The following is an 18,588-nucleotide window of genomic DNA, read 5'->3' on the forward strand; positions in this document are numbered from 1 at the left end:
ATACTTGAAAATATGGAAGCATCTTCAGAACTAGGTAGCAGGCAGAGGTTGGAAGAGTTTGAATGGGTCAGAAGAAAATAGGAAGATGAGAGAAAGTTTGGAACTTCTTAGAGGCTGGTTAAATGGTTATGTCCAAAATGCTGATAGAAATATGGACAATGAAGGCTAGGCTTATGTAGTCTCAGACGGAAATGAGGAAGTTATGGGAAAATGAAGTAAAGGTCACCTTGTTATGCCTTAGCAAAAACCTTGGCTACATTGTATTCATGCCCTAGAGATTTGCGGAAAGTTGAACTTAAGATTGATGACCTAGAGTATCTGGTGGAAGAAATTTCTAAGCAACAAAGTGTTTAAGAGATAACATGGTTGCCTCTAACAGCCCTCAACAGATATGGGACCAAAGGAATGACTTAAGTTGGAACATATAATTAAAAGAGAAGCAGTGCATAGCAATTTAAAACAATTGCAGCCATCCTGTGTGCAGAGAAGGACAAAGGCATCATCAGCAGAAGAATACAAATGGGCTGCGGAACTAAGACCTTCCAGAGAAACTTGCATGACTGAAAGAAAGCCAGGTGCTAATATCCAAGACAAAGGAGAAAAGTCTTCAAAGACATTTCAGAAGCCTCTGGGACAATCCCTGCCATCATGGGCCCAGAGACTTAGGAAGAAAGAATAGGCCGGCCCTAGGATGCCACTGGCCTGTGCTACTTCAAGAATCTGCTCCCTGCGTCTGGACTGCCCCAGCTCCAGCTGTGACTCAAAGGGCCCAAAGTATAGCTTGTACTGCCACTTTGGAGAGCTCAAGCCACCATAAGCCTTGGTGGCTTCCATGTAGTATTAAGCCTGCAGGTGCACAGAATGCAAGAGTAAAGGAGGCTTGACAGCTTCCACATCGATTTCAGAAGATGTTTGGGAAAGCCTAAGTGCCTAAGGAGAAGCTTGCCATAGGAGCGGAGACCTAACAAAGAGCTTCTACTAGAACAGTGCTGAGGGGAAATGTGAGGCTGGAGCCTTCTCACAGAGACCTCAGTAGGGCACTGCCTAGTGGAGCTATGGGAATGGGGCTGTCGCCTTCCAGACCCTAGAATGGTAGAGACACCTGCAACTTGCACCCTTAGCCTGGAAACAATGTGATTCCAATCCTTGAGAGCAGCCACATGGGTTGCACCCAGAAAAGAAATGGAAGTGAAGGTGCTCAAAGTCTTGGGAGCCCAGCCCTGGCACCAGTGTGCCCAGGATGCAGAGCATGGAGATAAGGATTATGCCAAAGCTTTAAGGTTTAACGTCTTCCCTGCTGGGTTTTGGACTTGTGTGGGGCTTATTTCCCCTCTCTTTTGGCTGATTTCTTCCTTTTGGAATGGGAATGCTTACCCAATGCCTGTACTACCATTGTATCTCAGAAGTAAATAACTTAAGTTTGATTTTACATGTTCATAGTTGAGGACTCATAGTTCCTTGAGTCTCAAATGAGGCTTTGGACTTTGGGCTTCTGAGTTGATACCAGAATGAGTTGAGACTTTTGGGAACTATGGGGAAGGAATAATTACATTTTGCAATGTGAGAACATGAGATTTGGGGGGCCAGGGACAGAATGGTATAGTTTGGATGTTTGTCTCTTCCAAATCTCAGGCTGAAATGTGATCCCCAATGTTGGAGATGGGGGCTAGTGGAAGGGGTTTGAGTCATGAGGGTGGATTCCTCATGAATGGCTTGTAAATTCTCTCTCTCTTACTTCACAGAAGAACTAATTGTTTAAAAGAGCCTGGTACCTCAATCTCTCTCTCTTGCCCCCTCTCTTGCTGTGTGAAATTCCTGCTTCCCCTTCGCCTCCCACCATGAGTAATAGCTTCCTGAGGCTTCATTAGACACCATGCAGATGCAGGTTTCGTGCTTGTACAACCTGCAGAATCATGAGCCAAATAAACCTCTTTTCTCTGTAAATTGCCCAGTCTCAGGTATTCCTTTATAGCAATGCAAAATGAACTACTACATCTTTAATTTCTGCTTTGCTGGAAGTCTTTATTTTTAATATGGAATAAATGTTGCATTATGTCAAATACTTTTTGTGTGCCTATTAAGATGATTATATAGTTTTCTTATGGTTTTGTCTGTTAATATAGTGAAATATATTGATTGAATTTTGAATCTTCAACCATTTCTTGAATAAATCCCAATTGGTGTGGTATAGTAAGTCTTTTTATACATTGTTGAATTCCATTTCCTTGTATTAAGATTTTTTAAAATCTCTATCAATAAAGGATATTGTAAGTACTTTTTTTCGTATAAATGTTTTACTAGTTCTAGTGCCAGAGAAATGTCAGTCTCATAAAACGAGTAGGGAAATGTTCCCTCCTCTTCAATTTTCTAGAAGAGTTGTGTATAATTGATGTTATTTCTTCCTAAAATGTTTGGAAAACTTTCCAGTGAATCCATCTGGTCTTAGAGTTTTCTTTGTAAACAGGTTTAACTGTAATCAATTTCTACAATTTTAAAAACTGATATAAGGCTATCAGGTTATTTACTTTTTGAGTGATCCTTGATAGTTTTATAGCTTCTCTTTCAAGGAAGGCATTTATTTAATCTAAATTGTCAAACTTATTGGCTAAGGTTGTTCATAATATTCTCTTATTATCATTTTAATATCTTTAGAATCTTTGATAAGGTCTCCACTTTCATTCTTGATATTGTTAATTTGCATCTTCTCTCCTTTTTGGGGATGCAGACTAGTTGGAGGATTGATAAATTTTATTATCTAAGAAAAGCAGTTTTTTGTTTTATTTATTATCTCCATTGATTGTTATCAATTTCATTGATTTCCTCTTTGATCTATATTTTTCATTTCTTGTGCTTTTTTTTTGGTTTCATCTGATCTTTTTCTATTTTACAAGGTAGAAGTCGAGGTTATTGATTTGAGAGATTTCTTATTTTTGATAATAGGTGTTTAGTACTATAAATCTACATTTAGCTTCACTGCAATATTTTGATATACTGTGTTTTCATTTTAATTCAGTTCAACATTTTTCTAATTTTTTGGTTGTGTAATTTATTTTAAAGTATGCTCTTTAGTTTCTACATGTTTGGGAGTTTTTCCAGATATCTTCCTATTACTGATGTATAATTTAGTTCCATTCAGAAGGAGAGCATACTTTGTACAACTTAAATCTACCTTGGGAAATGTTTCACTTGTATTTAAAAGATATATTAGTGTTTTAGGGGTAGGAGTGGAGTGTTGTATTAGTGTCAATTAAGTTAAGCTGATCGATAGTGTTTTTCATGTTTTCTATATCCTACATAATTTTCTGTCTACTTACTTCATGTATCTGGAGCTCCACTATTAGATACATTAACGTTTTGGATTGTTACGTCCTCGTGAAGAACTGATCCTTTTGTCAGTATGAAAGTTTCTCTTTATCCCTGGTAATATTATTTGCTCTAAAATGTACTTGTTTGATCTTAATATAATTACTCTAGTTTTATTTTTATTACTTTTAGCAGGGTATATCTTTTAGCATCTTTTTAATTTATAATTTATTTGTGTTTAGTGTTTAGAGTAACTTTCTTATAGGCAATACATAGTTGTATCTTGCTCTTTTAACATAATCTGACAATCTCTGCCCTTTAATGTGGAGATTATTGATAAAATTACTATTTTCTTTTCATGCTATGTGTTCTTTAATTTTTCTGCCTTTGTTGAGGGAGCTTCCTTTTTATTATTTTTATGATTCCTATATATGTCTTTCATTAGTTCATTAGCTATAACTTTGTTATTTAGTAGTAACTTTAGGGTTTGTAGTATACATCTTTAAATTATTATGGTACATTTTCAAGTGATATAATACCATTTTATGTATTATATGAGAACCTTGCAACAGTATTTCTCCATTTCTTCCCTTGTGGACTTTGCACTACTGTAATAAGTACTGCTTCTACATATGTTATAAGTCTGGAAATACTTTATTATGTTTTCCTTAAAGTTATTATTTAAATTTTTTTTTTTTTTTTTGGAGACAGGGCCTTGCTCTATTGCCCAGGATGGAGTGCAGTGATGCCATCGCAGCTCACTGAAGCTTAACCTCCCAGGATTCTCCTACCTCAGCCTCTCAAGTAGCTGGAATTACACGCAAAAGTCACCAAACCAGGTAACTTTTGTAGTTTTTGTAAAGACAGATTTCACTGTGTTGCCCTGGCTGGTCTCCAACTCCTGGGCTCAAGTGATCTGCGAGCCTTGGGCTCCCAAAGTGTTGGGATTACAGACATAAGCCACTGAGCCCAGCCACTTGCCACTTAAAGTTATCTTTAAAATAATTTAAATAATGATAAAAAGTATTTATATTTACCCATGTAGTTACCATTTTGGCACTCTCAGTTTCTGTTTTTTTGTTTGTTTGTTTTCATTTGTTTGTTTTGAGACATAGTCTCACTCTGTCACTCTCTGATACCCAGGTTAAAGTGCAGAGGTGCAATCATAGCTCACTACCTCAGCCTCTGGAATATCTGGGACTACAGGAGTGTGCCACTATGCCTGGCTTATTTATTTATTTATTTATATATTTTTGTAGAGACAGGGTGTCACTATGTTGCCAAGGCTGGTCTTGAACTTCTGGGCTCAAGCGATCCTCCCACCTTAGCCTCTCAAAGTGCTGGGATTTACAAAGATGAGCTACCATGCCCAGCCAGATTCATATTTCTATCTGGTATGATTTTCCTTCTGCCTAACATATTTCCTTTAACATTTCTTGTAGTGCAGGTTTTCTGGAGAGGGTCTCTTTCAGCTTTAGTATGTCTTATAGAATCTTTATCTCAGCTTGGTGTAGTTTGTTTCATTTTTTGATACATAATGTTTGCCAAACAGTGTTTTAAACAACTTTGGGCATTTAACAATGACATTTTAAATATTTAAAATATTTTTTATTAGGGTAATAAATATAAGATAAAATTTCCTATCTTAGCTATTTTTAAGTTAAATTTGAATTAATTGAATTAACAATGTTATACAACTATCACCACTATTTATTTCCAATTTTTTTTTATCACAGCAAATGGAAACCTTTTACCCAGTGAGCAGTAACTCTCCAAGGCTCTTCTTCTCAGCCTCTGGTAATTTTCAATCTACTTCTAACTGTATGAATTTTCCTATTCTAGATATTTCATATAAATCGAACTAAATAATATTTGTTCTTTTGTGTCTGACTTATTTCACTCATCATAATGTTTTCAAGTTTCATCCATGTTATAGCAGGTACCAGAATTCTACTCATTTTTATGACTGAATAATATTCCACTGTATATATATTACACATTTTGTTGAGCCATTAATTTGTTCAAGGAGACTTGGGTTGTTTTCACATTTTGGCTGTGTTGAATAATGCCGCTATTAACATTGCTGCACAAGTATCTGTTTGAGTCCCAGTTTCCAATTATATTATAATTATAATATTTCCCAGTTATTTGGGGTGTATACCCACCAGTGGAATATCTGGGTCTTGGTAAATATGTTTAACTTTTTGAGATACCACTAAACTCAACTTTATTTTTGAAAGATAGTTTAGGCAAAGATTCTAAGTCCACAATTTTGTTTTCTTTGTGTTTTTCCTTTCAGCAGGTTAAAGATGTTTCTCCATTGTTTTCTGCCTTACATTGTTGCAAGTTAAAACAATGTAAGACAGAAAACAATGGAAAAGCATCTACTGTCATATCTGTCTTTGTTCCTTTGTATATCATGTGTCTTTTTACTCTCTGCTTTTAAAATTTTCTTGTTATTGCTAGTTTTAAGCAATTTGGTTATAATGTAGTTTCTTTTAGTTTTCTTCTTGTTTCTTGTATTTAAGGTTCGTTGGTCTTTTTGGACTTATGTGTTTACAGTTTTCATCAAATTTGGAAAAATTTCTGCCGTTAATGTCTCTATTTTTTTCTGCTTTTCTTTCCCTCTCCTTTCCTTCAAGCACTTAATTTATATGTATATTAGGACTCTTGAAGTTACTTCTCACCAACTTTTTAAAATGTTTTATTGTTCTGTTTTTTTCTTTTTGTGCTTCATTTTTGAGTCGTTTTTGCGGTTATGTCTTCAAGTTCAATATTTTCCTCTGTAATGTCTAATCCTATTCAATGTAGATTTCATCTCTGACATTATGGTTTTTATCTCTAGGAGATCAATTGAGATATTTTTTATTTCTTCAATCTCTCCACATAACCATTTAAATCCACTAATTTGAATATATAGAATTCAGTTATAATAATTGATTTAATGTTTTTATCTACGAATTCTACTCTCTGTGTCAATTCTGCATTAATTTTAATTTATTGATTTTTCTCCTGAGTATGGGTCATATCTGCTTCTTCCATACCTGATAATTTTTATTATTTGCCAGACATTGTAAATATTACCCTTTTGTTAAGATTGATTCCGAGAAGTGGTCAAGTTAGTTTCATTCTTGCAGGTTTTCTTTGAACTTTAATGGGCAACACCAGAACAGTGTTAAGTTTAGGGCTAAGTTTAGGCTCACAATTGAAGCTAAACTCTTCTCAATACTCTGCCTATTTCCCTGTGAATTTTGAGTTTTCCACCCATAATTCTGATAGGCATGGACATCATTTCCATTTCTCTGTTATCTCTGAGAATTGTTTCCTCCAATTCTTTGGGGTAATTCTTTCCCTCACCTCAGGTCATTTCTTTACATACAAGCACTGATCAGTATTCAGTCAAATCCTCAGGAAGGGCCTCAGCAGATATCTGGAGCTCCCTCTATGTACAGCTCTCTTCTCACCTAAGGTAGCTTTGAAATTCCTGGACTCCCAGCAAGCTCTTGTGAAGTCAAGGAGAGTCCCAACTCCCTCTGTGTTCCCCCTTTCCACACTGCAATCTGGAAGAATTTTCTAGATAGCAAGTCGTGATGCTCGACTTACTTGTTTTTCATTTCTCAGAGACAAGTTACTGTTCCCTGTTGTCCAATATCCAATGTTTTGAAAACATTTTTATGTATATATTGTCCAGTTTTTGGTTATTTTGGGTGAAATGGTAAATCCAATTCCTGCTATCCTATCCTCACTAGAAACAGAAATCAGACACATTTTTTTTCCTGTTTCGAACTTTACAAAAATTACCTCTTGAATGATTGTGTATGGAAGAAAAACACATACAATTAGAACATTTTAATAAATCCCACTATATAAATGATGACTAGCATTTTAATTAAAAATGCAAAAAAAGTTTAGAAAATGCACATGTGTCAAGTAATCAGAGTTAGATTTGAATTAAGAAACCACCAACTCTAATGCAACTGGACTTTTAAAAATAATTCAGTTTAAAGTGTAAATAACTTTACTGAAGTTTAATGTGTACTCTAACACTTCTTTTCCATGTGGTTAGTCTTCAGATTTCTGCCTCAATTTTTACTTAAGTAGATGATTTACTACTTTCAGAGTTAATCCATTCATTGTTGGATGAGCTTCAATTGCTCAACTATTTCTCAACAACCATTTTTTGAGCATCTAGGATTGATCAAGCACTATCCTAAGCACTATCTATACAAAAATAAATATAATGTTCTTTATTCCCTTAAGGGGCTCACACTGTAATTCAGGAGCCAGACATGAACAAATCATAACAGTGCAACTGTTAAGTCTTATGGTCAAGACTGCCTCAGAGTATGCAGGTCTTTTAAGGCACAGAGGCCTAAAGAACATGGCACATTGAAAATATTACAAACAGCTTGATTGATTCAATAAAAGGCATGTGGAAGAACAGGAAAAGATGAGATTGAAAAGGGAGAGATGATTCAAATAAAAAAGGATCCTGAATATCATACAAAAGAATTTAGGCCTTATAATGGACAAAATAAAGGACCCTTGAAGGTTTTTTAAGTAAAGGTGTGCTATACTCTCTACATTAATCACTCTGGAGTAAGTATGATATGGATCAGCAGGAGTCAGCAAATTATAGTTCACAGGCCAAATCCAACCCACAGCTTGCTTTTGTGTAAATAAATTGTTGTCCAAGTACAGCCACACTTATTGTTTACATATTGTTTATGGCTGCTTTCCTCCTACAAAGACAGAGTTGAGTAGTTGCAACAGAGACCATATGCCCTGTAAAGCTAAAAGTGTTTACTATTGAATCCTTTACAGAGTAGGTTTGCCAACCCTTAGATCAGAGTGACACAAGAATGGTTTCAAAAAGTAATTAGAAAGGTTCTGACAATAATTCTAGTAAGCCAGTATAAGAGCCTGACATTTAACACAGTTTCTCAAATGTTTAGCATCATTCGACCACAATTTTCACCATTTCCTTCAGCACTAAATCAAAGTCAGAAGGCATTATGTTAACCACCAACTGTCTGTGTGAATAAAGCAGTATGTGGGCAAAGCAGTGTGTGGATTGGCAGTACCATTTTAATTCATTCAGCAATACCTTTCCCAATGCACACATTGCTTGTGTTCACTCAGAAATGAGCCTGGAGCATTTTCTCCGATCTACAACATGGCTCATAAAATAAGTATGCTTCTCCTGTAATTTAGGTCTTCAAAGATTAATATGATAGTAACTCATTGAGTGTATAATTTCTTGAACATATATTGAGTAGATTCTCACTTTTTAACTAGAGATTTCATCCAAATATAAGTAAAAAATCTCTTTTCTTGCCCACACAATGTATTTCTCTTCTTATTGTGTGCTATTGATAAACAAAACCAAGAAAAAAAAGTCATTCGATAAAAGGGTTTTGCCAACAGCTTGCCTTGTTAGCTTCTGAGCATAGTATTTGTCTCTTTGCAGATGGTTTTATATGCTTCTGACAATGTGTGACTTGCAAATGGTTTTGCTCTACGGAAAATAGTAAATTTTGGTCATCTTCTATTTTAGCAGAACAGTTCATCAATGTCATACTGAAAATCATAATTTTCTGATTGTTCTGAAAAAAATCTGATTATTTTACAAGTGAGGTTATTGTGATTTTTGAAAATGGCATTAAAGTCTTCATAGCTTTGTGTTGCTATTAGATCATACTTTATAACAGACAATATTCTGAAGATCAGGATGGCCCCTAGTTGGTCAAATAAAACCAAGTTTTCTGATATTACATGTCACAATTTGCAGTCCCAGTTTTCTTCAAAGACATGATGATGTTATCTCTTATTCGAACACATATAAATTTACATTTTATAGTTTCATTGGAGAATTGTTCAATATCTAAAACTATGACATTATTTTGAATACAATCACTTAATTTTCAAGACTTTGGCTCTTCAATGGACCACTTTTGAGTCATTAGAAATTAAAGTTTTTTTAAAGGGAACTAACAACCTAATAATTATATAAAACATACAGATTTAATGCATGTAAAATATAATATACAGTGATATAAAAAAATACCTAATGTAAGCTGTCATACAGCTGAGATAAACTGCTAAGAACATTCTTGACGTGTAACCCAACCTATAATAAAGATTATAAGCAAGTCCCAAGATTTTTATAATAATAATAATTAGTTTTTCAAAATCCAAATTTCTAACACTTGCATGAAAAAAAGTATAAATTCTTCTTTCCAAACTGACAAAGTCTCTGTGTACTACTTGATTAATTGATCATTCTTTGAGAATCACAGTCATAAATATATAAAATATTTACAGCAATATATAAAAACTATATAAAATCTTATTCAACTCTGGCTAAACTACCATGTATTTCAAAACTAAGTGAGAAAATGTATGCATACAAATTGCACTTTGTGAACTATAATAAAAACTTTAATGTAAGAATTAAGATTAAATAAATCAAGAGTTATTAATCCTCCATAGCATTGTTTATATATCTGTTTTCTGTTCTATTCTACAGAGGATTTAAAGAAACCTATGAAAATATCTTTGATACTAAATAATGATATAAATAAGTAAATGAATCTGATTTAAGGGAAAATATGATTAAGAAAAAATAATCTATGAGGAGAATTTTCATGCAAAAATGCATGCTAAGCATTCCTGTAGAAGTAAGACAATCGGACCATGCATTTGGCTCAAATTTTCTCAGAGCTAAAGCAAAATCATGACATCATTTATCTGCAAAAATAGTTACCAACTCATTCACTATCCAAATGAGGATGTCAGACACCCATCTCTTATTGAAGTCCCACAGATAGAAATTTCCTCACATGTTTTCCTGCAGTAGTTGAGCCATTTTTATATTCATTCATTGCATTATACAACATTACATTTATAAACAATAAATGCTGAATGGTCATTCACCTTTTACTAGCTTAATGTGCTAATTTTTAAATTTATGACTCAAATTTAGGTCATTTTAAGTTAAATCCCACAAATACATATATAATAAAATATTATCTTGATAAAAATTACCTATATTTGGTGGTCTGGTGGGACAGATATTTGGAAGTATACAGACTTTTTTTCTCATTTGGAATCACATCCCATTATAGGGAAAGTAGGACTAGTTCTCTTCTAGTGTACAAATACGCAATATTTCTATAGAATGGTAGCTATGCCTTAATACTTCATTATTAAGAATAAATTATAGCAAAATAAAATTCTGCAAAAGATATGGTTCTTATTTTTGAGAACTCAGTTGTATTAAAATAGTCTTTCAATCAAAAATTGATTATTGTAAATAATGATTTTTATAGCCAGGCCTCAAGAATTACCTGTGTTTTTGATCTTATCTACTTCATTATTACTTTTAAGTCCACATTAAAAGAAATATACATTAAAAGAAACATACATTAAAAAACACACATTAAGCTTTTAACACATGGTGCTTCACTTTAAAAGCAGGTATAAGAAGTATTCACTGGCTTCCAATAGATAATCATTTGGTTGATCACAGAATACATAGATACTTAACAAATTAATTTTAGTAAGGTAGAAATAAATGAGTGGAATGGACATGGTAATCATTTAATCTCTAAGTTAGAGCTGCCACTGATTGGTTCTATCACAAACTAAAAACAATAGATGCAATAAAAGTCTATTTATCTTACCCTTTGAATGACTTCTATATTAAAATAGAAATGCTGGAACTAAAGATGTCACATACAAACAGATAGTGTCATTACAGCATTGTGCCTGGCAGTTCAAAGGTGAGGGAACATTCCTAATACAGGAGAAACTCTACCTCAGAGAGTAACACAGAGTTATGATATTTAGAAGTTCTAGTGCAAAACCTTACCATAATGCTTAAAGCATCTCTTGCTTCTGTAACTATCTGCTGTATATATAACTTGTAACTTCGAGAAGGTGCAATAGGATGTTAATAATTAAACAAGTATATCATTAAATTCTGAACATATCTGAATAGACCTTTATAGGTGTGCTATGTTTTTATATTAAGAACAAGAAGCAGTATGTTAGTAATTAAGTAAATATTATAGTAAGTATAGCTTATTCTTGAAGCTTATCACTCCCCAGGGAACAGATATTTAATTTGTGGTCATGATAATAACAACCTAATGAACTTCACATCTTTCAGGAGAGCTTAATAAACTTCAAAGAAGACAAAACAAGAATGTATGAGTAAAAGTACATCCTTAGCCTTTCATTAGGCAAAATGAGCATGAGTCCTGGCCCAGCATGGCTTCCAAAGTTAGCATTCCCAACTACAAAGCAAATGTATGCAGAGAAATGTACAACAAAAGACACAGCTTTTAAAGCTCCAGTTGAATTTCCACAAATGTTTCTTACAAAAGCCACCATTCTCTATGTTAACAAAAAGTTGTGGATCCGTTCTTCACTAAATCCTCTTTTCTTGCATAATCCACCTTGTGCACTTTAGCTTGAGTGTGTTTTATCTGATCTAATCCTGGGCTCATTCACTCTCAGATAGAAGCAACAGGATTATTTCACACTTAAACGAAGTCCAATCTTTATGTGATCCCTAAGAGGACACCTGGCTGATACAGAATTTAAGCTAAAGATTAACCAGGTGCTTGAGGAACATAATTATTTCAAATATAATAACAGTTTATGATAGAAAGAATTACTGTCAGACTATAAAAATTTGTTTTAAAATGCACACATTAAGACATATATGTTATTATACATTTTTTGCGTGTAAAGCTTATATACCTACACACACAAGAGTATTCATTTCAAGAAAGGACTCCACATTGTATTCAGAATTTTATAACCCACAGAAAGTGTTCACATTTTCATTCATGTCTTTCTTTCATATTCAGCATATCCACAGCTTATAATGGCTTGAGGAGGGCCAGGCTTTGTGGCTTAGCAAATGAGTCCTTGATTTTTTTCTTTTAATGCAGTGGATAAGAAAGCCCAATAGAAAAATTTCTAAACCCCCATGAAGCTAGAAAACATGGATTAGTATGAGGTAAGTCTATCTTCTTCAGCTTGGCTCTGCAGGATCATTACATTTTTAAAAAGTGTGTAGGCACATGCATTTGCTGTGTGCATATATATTTTACATTTGTTGACTGTATATACACACACGTATTTCCTAGGGGTTGTAGATGCTAGATTATCATTACTGATAAGACAGTCTTACTTCACTTTAATGCACTTTAATACAGTCACAGGCTCAAATTCACTGTAATACAGCTTTCTGATTCCAGAGTTTGCTAATGTCTCGATATTTTGTTTTAAAAAGTTAAAGCCAGATAAGGCTATAGAAGTATTCTTTTGGCTGTAAAGTGTGTATAAAAATCTATGGAATTGCTATTTCTTTTCCAATTGAAACTTGCATAGATATTTTAAGAAGAGGAAAGGTTCACAGATATTTAAGAAAATTGGAATGCCATTGTATATGTCTTGCGGTGTACCTCCTGGTTTTTACATCTGGAATCACAGAAATGTAATATGAATAATATGTGAGAGAGATTGAAGAGCAAAATAGTATTCATGTTTTGCTGGATATTTTAGCACATCAAAATTTGTTGAAAAAAATTAACCATCTACAAAACAGAAAAGTCGAGCCATATAGAAATAATGTAGATCATGATACTATCTCCCTAAGTATTACTTAGCAAAGTCACATTTTTCATTGATAAAAATTTCTTCATGTACCTGAGACTCAGTTTCTTTAACTGCAGAATGGGGGAACTGGGCCAATTATCAATTCCCCTTTCACTCTAAAATTACTCTCAAATAAAAAAATCCCTATAAGTTTTGAATTAAAAATACATTCCAGGTATTTATACTTTTAGTTATTAGAGTGATATATCAGTTAATGAATCTCCTAGCAGCAAATACATTTTATGCTAGTTAAAAGTGCTGTTAAAATAACTTGATAAATCTTTAGGAGCTGTGTTTCTGTGAACATTTAGCTCAGCAGCCTTGTTTCCGCAAAACTGTGTGTGAGTGGATATGGAAGATTATAAAAAATAGCAGTGGCATCTTCAAGAAAAATGTGCAAGCTCAGGTAGTTTACCAGATTATTAAAAATTGCATTACATGATATTAAGTACTATATTACTTACAATGAAATTATAAGTGTCACCTTAAAATTATAATTGAATATTTTATAAGAAAAAAATGAAAACTGAAGGCTAAGTTTATGATACTAACACCTATTCAGCTTAATCTTTCCAGTTTTGAATCAAATCATTAATCTCATCCTTTGGAAATATATTGGCAAAATCATAAAATTATTTTGCTTTTCAAATAGTTGTGTCATGTTGAAACACCAAAGAGGAGAAATAAAAGGATAGAATGAGACATGTGCAAAATTAATTTTCAATCATAAAGTAAGTTATGGTCACATTCTCATCAAACATGGCCACTTATCACTTACCACTGAGTTTGGCCAGGCCTCTTCACTCTTATTAGTCAATAAACTAGGAAACACATCTCTTAAATAAAATTGAAAATAAGATAAAGAGTTGTCTGCAATGTAGTACATCCTGGTCACAGGTAACTTAGATGTTCATTGATGAAATGGAGGAAAGAATGGAAATTAATGTTAGATGTGTGAAAAGTACTATTAAAATACAAGATGATCTTAGAATGAAATTTTTTTTTAAATGTGGGAAGAACAGTGAGACTGAGGGAAAGTTGTCTATATCATCTAAATACATATTAGTTAAACATAATTGGTTAGAATACAGTTGGAATAATCAGTGTCCCAAATAAAGAAGGTACTTTGTGTATATATATACATAACGATGACACTGACAACTGGTAGATGTCAGGATAATAATAGCCAAACATTTGTTTACTAATTATTATTTCCTTAATACTAGTTCAAAAACTATACACACATTATTGCATGAATCCCCAGACCACCCCAATGAGGAATGAAAGTGCTATTTGTCTCTCTATTTTACAGATGAGAAAACTAAGACTAAGAGAGGGTAGGTAATTTGCCTTATGTTAACTCTAAATCATTCTCACACTTCATTCATTAGATTATGCATTATTTCCAATAATCCTTTTCTGCCTTTCTCTTCCAGGCAGGAATATCTCTTTTCTACACAAAGCCACCTGAGCCCGTTTAAAATGTAACTTTTGCCATGGAAGAATTCTACCAACACTTCTGTCATCATTTAAACTACCCATTAAATACCTTTTCTATTTTTTATACTATTTTTTGTACTATTTTTTGTTACTTTGTGTGTGCGTGTGTTATTTACTTATTTTCTTAATATCATAACAAAACAAAATTAAACAAAAAAATTGGGTTTTACCAGTGTTGCCATCCAAAATATAGAATACCCAGTTTAACTTGAATTTCATATAAACAAAATTATTTAGCTGGATATCCCATCTTTTGTTTGCCAATCTAGCAAACTTAGTTTTTGCAATCAGCAATGTGTTGGTTCCTAATGCTGCTGTAATAAATTACTACAAACTTAGTGTCTTAAAACAATACAAATTTGTTCTCTTTCAGTTCTGGTACTCAGAAATCTAAAATGAAGATGTTGGCAGGCTATATTCCTTCTGGGGACTTCAGGAGACAATTATCTCCTTGCCTTTTCTGGATTCTAGTGGTTACCTGCTTTCCTAGGTTCATGGTTCCTATTTCAATCTTCAAAGCCAATGGCCTAGCACCTTCCCTCCTCCATGACCTCTTCTGTCTCTTTTATAAATGTTCTTGGGATATCATTGAGCTCACACAAATAGTTGAGGACAATCCCATCTTTAAGACCCTTAATTTAATCACATCTGCAAAGTTCCTTTTGAGTGTAAGGTAGCATAGTCACAGGTTCTGGGAATTAAGACTTTCACATTTTTGGGGGGCCAAGATTCTGTCTACCACGAGTAGTTTCTTAAACTTGCTGAAATACCTCATCCATTTTTTGCTGTTATTTCTTGTATTCCATCCTTCCTCCTGAGTTTACTTTCCTTCGGGCAGAATTAGACACTTCTGTAGGTCTTTTTATAATGGTCTGTGAGTAGTAAATTTTCTTAGTCTATGTGACTCAGAAAATGTATCATTGTTGATTATTGACTTATAGTTGGTATATGGTAATACTATGATCATACTCTCTGGACATAAACTCTACCCTTAGCCACTCTTGGGATGGGTTGGAATCAAACATGACCAATTAGAGCATTGTATTTCCTGATTAGTCAGGTGTCCTGTCAGTTCCAAAAAAGATGTGGTGAAACTTTTCATGGGAATATGGAAAGAGACAAATTCTAGGAGGATTTATTTGTTCATTTATTTTTTAGAGACATATTCTCACTCTGTTGCCCAGAGTGGCTGGAGTACAGTGGTGTGATCATAGCTCACTGCAAACTTGAACTCCTGGGCTCAAGCGATTCTCTTGGCTCAGCATCCTGAGTGACTAAGACTAGAGGCAGTACCACTACACCTGGGTAAGTTTTTAATTTGTAGAGATGAGGTCTCACTATGTTGGGCAGGCTGGTCTTGAACTCATTTCCTCAAGTGATCCTCCCTCCTTGGCCTCCCAAAGCTTTGGGGTTATAGGCCTGTGCCAGGCCCCTAGGGGGATTTAAACCAAAGATGACTGCCATCTTAAGGAGAGAAGCTAGCTGATAATTGAGCCAATACTCCAGAGAGCAGGGTAGAAATGTGAAAAGAAACATTGTTTGTGACTCTTTTTGTGCCCCCAGATCAAGCTATGTGTGAAGCCAGGTCTTTCCCGCAGACTTTTAAATTATGTGATCCAATCCATTTCCTTCTTTGTTTAATCCTGTTAAACAAAGAAGCCATTCTTGGGATGGCACAATTTGCCTCTAACTTTCTGATCATTTGAAATTAAAAGAAACCTATAAACATACTAAAATTATTATTTATATCCTGATGATTTTTGTTACATTTTATAATAACCATATGCTAATTTTAAGTGAAAGAAAAAAGTAAAGTCTATAGCTGACATACCTATTAATATTGATTCACAAGCCCCTAGCACTAATTTCACTCCTCCTATGGTTACAGTTCTAAAAAGATTAAATTACAGACAAAAGAAATTTTTAAAATAGAAATGACCAAGATTCTGTTAGGCAATACCATATAGGTCATCATGATGTTTGCCAATTTGGCCTCCATTTGCCCCTAGAAATGATTCTGCAACATACTCCTCGGGTTATTCAATCCCAGCCAAGAAATCTGTGGAAGAGGAAAAACAAACAAATAAACAAAACAGCAAAAGAACTTTCTGATTATTGTGTGACTAGCTTCATAAGCTTGGAAGTCTATGAATTTCCTGGTCTTCCTTTTGCCCCATTCCTCACATAGCTCATGTTAATGTCTAGGGACAGTCTGTGAATGAATGTAAAGAGAAAGACTAGATATTCATTGTCAATTGGCTCAGTCACTCATGGGATAAGAAATACTTCAAAATTTATATTTCACTGTTAAAAACCACTCCAAACTTTGTAAAAAAAAATATTATCAGACTTGTACCATGTAAACCAAACACTTTAGGAGAAGGTTTGATATTTAGCGGGGATACAAGAGGGTTGGATGTTTGCTCTGATTGAATAGATGTCTATTCTGATTGTTCAGTGGCCATGACACACTGAATGTTTAATGTTTGCAGTGTCACACTTGAGTGGAGGCAAGCAACCACATAGACCATGGCTTCTGCGAGGTTCTATTCTCAGCCATTAACTAAATATTCTGACTGACATGATCGTGTCAACAGCCATTTCAGCATCCCTATCATATTTAATTAGGATTCAATGAGGTTTTGGAAAAACATGGAAGGAAAACACACGAATGTTAAAGATTATATGAATACACACACAAACACATATACATGTGTATAAATATATAATCACATACACGTATATATAAAAGTTTATATATTTTATGTATGGATGATATGTACTATATATGCACATAAGTATACATCTATATTAACATACAAATATACATTTATCTTACTTTATCTTCTAAAGCAAGATTGCTTTCACAGAAAAAAAGAAACACAATTATAAAAAGATTGAAAATAAATTTGCAAAGACACTGCAATGTACATATCTTAGCATTAACAACATGTAATACAGAAAAGGAGAATTCCATATTTTGTTAACTTACAGAGCCCAGTACACCCAGGACATACTTAATTAAGAAGTCTCTAAGCTGCAGGTTTATTAAACGAGCATACTAATGAGGGTAAATCCTTTACTTTTAAATAAAATTTAGGAATCCCGCCCTGCTGTTACTTACAGTTATGATTGTTTGCTCATCAGAAACCTACAATTTACAGTTCCCATTTGTCGACTGGATATCTTTTTCTGAACCCGAAATATTCCATTAACACATATATATTAAACATCAATATATAGATTTGTAAGCATAATTTTTCTTACTATAATTTATAAAAGTTCATCACAGGAAATTTTACAAATATAAAACTCTTAAAACATACACATAATCTCACCTGTCAGGGAGCATAACAATTATATTTGCATATCCTCATTGTCTCATATAGACATAGATATATATGTATATTCATATTATATAAACACATTCATTTGTATACATATGTATATATATACAAACACACACTATTTTGATAGATGTCAACATATTTGCTCTATTAAATTTGAAAGAGAAAAAATATTTTGTCTTTGGAGACAGACAATTCTTTTGTTTGGTTCAACTCTCAATGAACCTCTTTGTATGTACAGATAAAAATCTTACTATGGGCCAGGCATGGTGGTTCATGCTCATAATCCTAGTATTTTAGGAGGCTGAGGCAGGAAAAGAGTTTGAGCCCAGGAGTTTGTAACCAGCTTGGACAATATGGCAAAATCCCATCTCTGTGAATAATAATAATCATCATCATAAATCAGCCAAATGTGGTGGTGCATGCCTGTGGTCCCAGCTACTTGGGAGGTGAGGTGGGAGGATCACTTAAGTCCGAGCGGTTGAGGCTGCAGTGAGCTGTGTTTGTGCCACTGCACTACAGCCTGAGTGACAGAGTGAGATGCTATCTCAAAAAAGAAAAAAAGAAACAAAAAAATCTCACTATGAATGGAAGATTTGAGATTATGAGGAGCTATAATTTTCTGTATAATAATGTTGAAATCTTTCTTTCCTGGGGTCATCATTGTATCTCAGACTATAATAAGATTACAATAATGGAGAGGTGGGCCAGAGGCTTGAGACAAATTTGAAACATATTTTGATTTTATCCTACCTTTGAAAGATAC

General features: G+C 33.8%; 1 long non-coding RNA gene across 2 annotated transcripts in view; it reads left to right on the top strand.

Annotated features, from left to right (window-relative positions):
• Positions 1-18,166, top strand: part of LOC103882295 — a 114,849-nt gene extending 96,683 nt beyond the window's left edge. Inside the window, exons 5-7 of one of the 2 annotated variants that reach the window (XR_001900041.3) lie at positions 4,015-4,142; positions 5,040-5,100; positions 14,412-18,166. This is a non-coding gene — a long non-coding RNA (uncharacterized LOC103882295). Of the gene's footprint in view, positions 1-4,014; positions 4,143-5,039 lie in introns of both variants that reach the window. The other variant, XR_004182261.1, reaches the window with a different exon arrangement.
• The last annotated feature ends 422 nt before the right edge of the window (positions 18,167-18,588 follow it).

Source organism: Papio anubis, chromosome 2, assembly GCF_008728515.1.
Source record: "Papio anubis isolate 15944 chromosome 2, Panubis1.0, whole genome shotgun sequence".
Classification (NCBI taxonomy): Eukaryota; Metazoa; Chordata; class Mammalia; order Primates; family Cercopithecidae; genus Papio; species Papio anubis.